A 6,064-nucleotide genomic window follows, 5' to 3' on the forward strand; every position below is an offset into this window, starting at 1 on the left:
TGAAGGGAGGATATTCTCCTTTACATATGGAAAATTGAGAATAATCTAGCAAAGAGCTCCAATGGAACTGGAATACGTAAAAAATGTCATTTTAGTCCACTATTTCTCACTTACCATTGTAACAGTTTTTGTTGCCTCAGTCTCACACAATGATTACAGTTGAGGAAAACCATCCAGCCCATCTTAAGTCATCCATCCAGAAATAGATTATAGTGCTCCCATTGCAATGTCCAATTGTTTTTTAAATGATTCTAATTTTTTTGCCTCCATTCCCCAAAACTGATAACTGTGTGTGAAGAATTCCCTGATATCAGTCCTAAGCATCACTTTTATCAGTTTCAATCTGTGTCGCCTAGTTTAAAGCAATATACCAGATCCATATTTTCCATTCCCTCAACTATCTTATAGTTATCTAGCTCACCTCTCAGAACCTCCTTTAGAGGCTGAATAGCCCAAGTCGCTCTAGGCTTTTCCATATCTCAGACCCCTGACATTATGGCTGTAGATTTTTATGGCATTGTTCTGTGTGAGAGGACTGGGTGAGCAATAAACTTGCATGTCAAAGCCGAGAGCAATTTCCAAATCCAGGCACCAACTCCTGTCCGAAACCAGCATGGATTTGTTAAAGGCAAATTGTTGTTTAACTAACTTGATGAGTTTTTGCTGAGGTCATAGAGAGGGTTGATGAAGGTAATGCAGTTGATGTGATGTTCATAGACTTCCAAAAGGTGTTGGATAAAGTGCCACATAATAGACTTGCCAGCAAAGTTGAAGCCAATGGAATAAAAGAGTAAGTGGTAGCTTGGATACGAAGTTAGCTGAATGATGGGCAATGGACAGGAGTGGTAAATGGCTGTTTTTCGGACTGGAGGAAGCTATTCAGTGGGGTTCCCCAGGGGTCGGTACGAGGACCGTTGCGTTTCTTGATGTGTTTTAATGATTTAGACTTGGGAGTACAGGGCACAATTTCAAAATTTGCAGATGACACCAAATTTGGAAGTATTGTGAACTGTGTTGAGGATATTGATAGAGTTCAAGAGGGCATAGACAGGCTGGTGGAATGGGCGAACACATGACAGATGAAATTTAATGTAGAGGAGTGTGAAGTGATACATTTTGGTAGGAAGAACAAGGAGAGACAATATAAAATAAAGGGTACAATTCTAAAAGGGTGCAGAAGCAGAGAAAACTGGGGGCGGGGCGGTGGGGGAGGGGGGGAAATATGCACGAATCAATTAAGGTGGCAGAGCAGAAAAAGGCAGATGGGATCCTGGGCTTTATAAATAGAGGCATAGTCTACAATAGCAAGGAAGTTATGATGAACCATTACAAAACACTGGTTTGGCCTCAACTGGAGTATTGTGTTCAATTTTGGGCACTGCACTTTAAGAGGGTTCTGAAGGCTTTAGAGAGAGTGCAGAAAATATTTACGAGAATGATTCTAGGAATGAAGGACTTCAGTTACGTGGGCAGATTGGAGAAGCTTGGTTGTTCTTCTTAGAGAAGAAGCTGTTGAGAGGAGATTTGATAGAGGTGTTCAAAATTATGAGAGGTCTAGACAGAGTAGATGGAGAAAAACTGTTCCCGCTGGCGGAAGGGTCAAGAATCAAGAGGATTTAAGATGAATGGCAAAAGAAGTAACGGCGACATCAGGAAACAATTTTTTATGCAGCGAGTGGTTAGGAACTGGAATGCACTGCCTGAGTGGGTGGTGGAGATAGATTCAATCATGGCTTTCAAAAGGGAATTGAATAAGCACCTAGGGTGAAAAAATTTGTAAGGCTACAGGAAAAGGGCAGGGCAGTGGGACTAGCTGTGTTTCTCTTGCATAGAGCCAGCAAGGACACAATGGTCCAAATGGCATCATTTTGTGCTGTAACCATTCTATGATTTTATGAAATTTCTGCCTGGTCAGTTGGCAGAAGCAAGAATTCTGGTGCTAGGAGGCCAGAGAAAGGGGTAAGGAAGGCCCAAAATTTGCTTGTGGGGCCCAAAGGAGAACTCCTGCGCCTCAAAGAAGCCTAAAAAATTTAACTCTTGGGGCATGATGCAGCAGGTTTGGCCAGGAAGCTGCTGCAGTTCCCTAACTCAAGCTTCCAATTAAAATAGCAGTTGGGCCCCCAATGAAGTGGTTTTGGGGCAGGTGCCTTTGCTGCCTTCAGTTTAAAATCGCCCTGCTGCCTGGTTTCCACCAGGCGGTGGTACTTAAAAGTAGGGCACCTTATGACTGTAATCCACATTGCCCCACCACGTGAATAACCTTAGTGGCCAGAACTGGGCACATTACTCAAGGCACCATCTGACCAGATCTTGACTTCTTCAGACTTGATTCGATTTTTTGGTTCTGTAGTTCAGAATTATATTGACTTTACAGCTTGGACCCCTGCAATTATGCGACATATTGGGCATTGAGTCCACTAAGACTCCTAGTTTTCTTTCATAATCATCCATTTCAGCATCACTCATGGAGTTATGTATTGCCCACTTTTTCGTCCTTTCAATATGCAGTCCGGACATTTATCTGCATTAAATAGGGTAGGCAGTGGCGTAGTGGTATTATCACTGGACTAGTAACCCAGAGACCCAGGGTATTTCTCTGGGGACATGGGTTCGAATCCCACCACAGCAGAAGGTAGAATTTGAATTTAATTAATAAATCTGGAATTAAAAAAGCTAGTCTAATGATGGCCATGAAACCATTGTCGATTGTTGTAAAAACCCATCTGGTTCACTAATGTCCTTTAGGGAAGGAAATCTGCCGTCCTTACCTGGTCTGGCCGACATGTGATTCCAGACCCACAGCAATGTGGTTAACTCTTACATGCCCTCTGAAATGGCCTAGCAAGCCACCCAGTTGTACCTAACCACTACAAAGTCAATAAAAAGAAATGAAACTGGACGGACCACCCGGCATCGACCTAGGCAACGGAAACGACAACGGCAAACCCAGCCCTGTTGACCCTGCAAAGTCCTCCTTACTAACATCTGGGGGCTTGTGCCAAAGTTGGGAGAGCTGTCCCACAGACTAGTCAAGCAACAGCCTGACATAGTCATACTCACGGAATCATACCTTACAGACAATGTCCCAGACACTGCCATCACTATCCCTGGGTATGTCCTGACCCACCGACAGGACAGACCCACCCGACGTGGTGGCAGAGTGGTATACAGTAGGGAGGGAGTTGCCCTGGGAGTCCTCAACATCGACTCCGGACTCCATGAAGTCTCATGGTATCAGGTCAAACATAGGCAAAGTAACCTCCTACTGATTACCACCTACCGCCCTCCCTCAGCTGATGACTCAATACTCCTCCATGTTGAACACCACTTGGAGGAATCACTGAGGGTGGCAAGGGCACAAAATGTACTCTGGGTGGGGGACTTCAATGTCCACCACTAAGAGTGGCTCGGTAGCACCACTATTGACCGAGCTGGCCGAGTCCTAAAGGACGTAGCTGCTAGACTGGGTCTGCGGCGGAACCAACACGAGGGAAAAACATACTTGACCTCGTCCTCACCAATCTGCCTGCCGCAGATGCTTCTGTCCATGACAGTATTGGTAGGAGTGACCACCGCATAGTCCTTGTGGAGATGAAATCCCGCCTTCACATTGAGGATACCGACCATCGTGTTGTGTGGCACTATCACCGTGCTAAATGGGATAGATTTTGAACAGATCTAACAATGCAAAACTGGGCATCCATGAGGCGCTGTGGGCCATCAGCAGCAGCAGAATTGTACTCAACCACAATCTGTAACCTCATGGCCTGGCATATCTCCCACTCTACCATTACCATCAAGCCAGGAGACCAACCCTGGTTCAAAGAAGAGTGCAGGAGGGCATGCCAGGAGCAGCACCAGGCATAGCTCAAAATGAGGTGTCAACCTGGTGATGCGACAGCACAGGACTACTTGCATGCCAAACTGCGTAAGCAGCATGCGATAGACAGAGCTAAGCGATCCCATAACCAACAGATCAGCTCTAAGCTCTGCAGTCCTGCCACATCCAGCCGTGAATGGTGGTGGACAATTAAACAACTAACTGGAGGAGGTGGCTCCACAAATATCCCCATCCTCAATGATGGGGGAGCCCAGCACATCAGTGCGAAAGATAAGGCTGAAGCATTTGCAACAATCTTCAGCCAGAAGTGCCGAGTTGATGATCCATCTCGGCCTCCTCCTGAAGACCCCAGCATCACAAATGCCAGACTTCAGCCAATTCGATTCACTCCGCGTGATATCAAGAGACGACTGAAGGCACTGGATACTGCAAAAGCTATGGGCCCTGACAATATTCCATCAATAGTACTGAAGACCTGTGCTCCAGAACTTGCCGCGCCCCTAGCCAAGCTGTTCCACTACAGCTACAACACTGGCATCTACCCTGCAATGTGGAAAATTGCCCAGGTATGTCCTGTACACAAAAAGCAGGACAAGTCCAACCCCGTCAATTACCGCCCCATCAGCCTACTCTCAATCATCAGTAAAGTGATGGAAGGTGTCATCAACAGTGCCATCAAGCGGCACTTGCTTAGCAATAACCTGCTCAGTGACGCTCAGTTTGGGTTCCGCCAGGGCCACTCAGCTCCTGACCTCATTACAGCCTTGGTTCAAACATGGACAAAAGAGCTGAATTCAAGAGGTGAGGTGAGAGTGACTGCCCTTGACATCAAGGCAGCATTTGACCGAGTATAGCATCAAGGAGCCCTAGCAAAACTGAGGTCAATGGGAATCAGGGGGAAAACCCTCTGTTGGCTGGAGTCATACCTAGCGCAAAGGAAGATGGTTGTGGTTGTTGGAGGTCAATCATCTGAGCTCCAGGACATCACTGCAGGAATTCCTTGGGGTAGTGTCCTAGGCCCAACCATCTTCAGCTGCTTCATCAATGACTTTCCTTCAATCATAAGGTCAGAAGTGGGGATGTTTGCTGATAATTTTACAATGTTCAGCACCATTCGTGACTCCTCAGATATTGAAGCAGTCCGTGTAGAAATCCAAGACCTGGACAATATCCAGGCTTGGGCTGATAAGTGGCAAGTAACATTCGTGCCACACAAGTGCCAGGCAATGACCATCTCCAACAAGAGAGAATCTAACCATCTCCCCTTGACATTCAACATCATTACTATCGCTGAATCCCCCACTATCAACATCCTAGGGGCTACCATTGACAAGAAACTGAACTGGAGTAGCCATATAAATACCGTGGCTACAAGAGCAGGTCAGAGGCTAGGAATCCTGTGGCGAGTAACTCACCTCCTGACTCCCCAAAGCCTGTCCACCATCTACAAGGCACAAGTCAGGAGTGTAATGGAATATTCTCCACTTGCCTGGATGGGTGCAGCTCCAACAACACTCAAGAAGCTCGACACCATCCAGGACAAAGCAGCCCGCTTGTTTGGCGCTCCATCTACAAACATTCACTCCCTCCACCACCGACACACAGTGGCAGCAGTGTGTACCATCTACAAGATGCACTGCAGCAAAGCACCAAGGCTTCTTAGACAGCACCTTCCAAACCCGCAACCTCTACTGACTAGAAGGAAAGGGCAGCAAATACATGGGAACACCACCACCTGCAAGTTCCCCTCCAAGTTATCCACCATCCCGACTTGGAACTATATCACCGTTCCTTCAGTGTTGCTGGGTCAAAATCCTGAAACTCCCTTCCTAACAGCACTGTGAGTATACCTACCCCAAATGGACTGCAGCAGTTCAAGAAGGCAGCTCACCACCACCTCCTCAAGGGCAATTCGGGATGGGCGATAAATGCCAGTGACACCCACATCCCATGAATGAATAAAAAAAATTAAACTTCCATTTTCATTGCTTGATTGTCCAGACACTTTTACTCTCTACCCAACCAATGCCAGCGGCCCCAGCCATTCAATCCCCAACCCCCTGCCGCTGCGCAGGCGCACATTCATAAATCGGTGTATTTTAAAAAACACTTGCGCACGTGCGCTTTGCCCCGACTGCGCAGGCGTGTCGCGCGAACTGCTCCCACCCCTCCTCCCATCGCTCCCAGTCCGCACATGCGCAGAATTTACAACATTCACGGCGG

Source organism: Heterodontus francisci, chromosome 1 (assembly GCF_036365525.1).
Source record: "Heterodontus francisci isolate sHetFra1 chromosome 1, sHetFra1.hap1, whole genome shotgun sequence".
In the NCBI taxonomy this organism is placed as follows: domain Eukaryota; kingdom Metazoa; phylum Chordata; class Chondrichthyes; order Heterodontiformes; family Heterodontidae; genus Heterodontus; species Heterodontus francisci.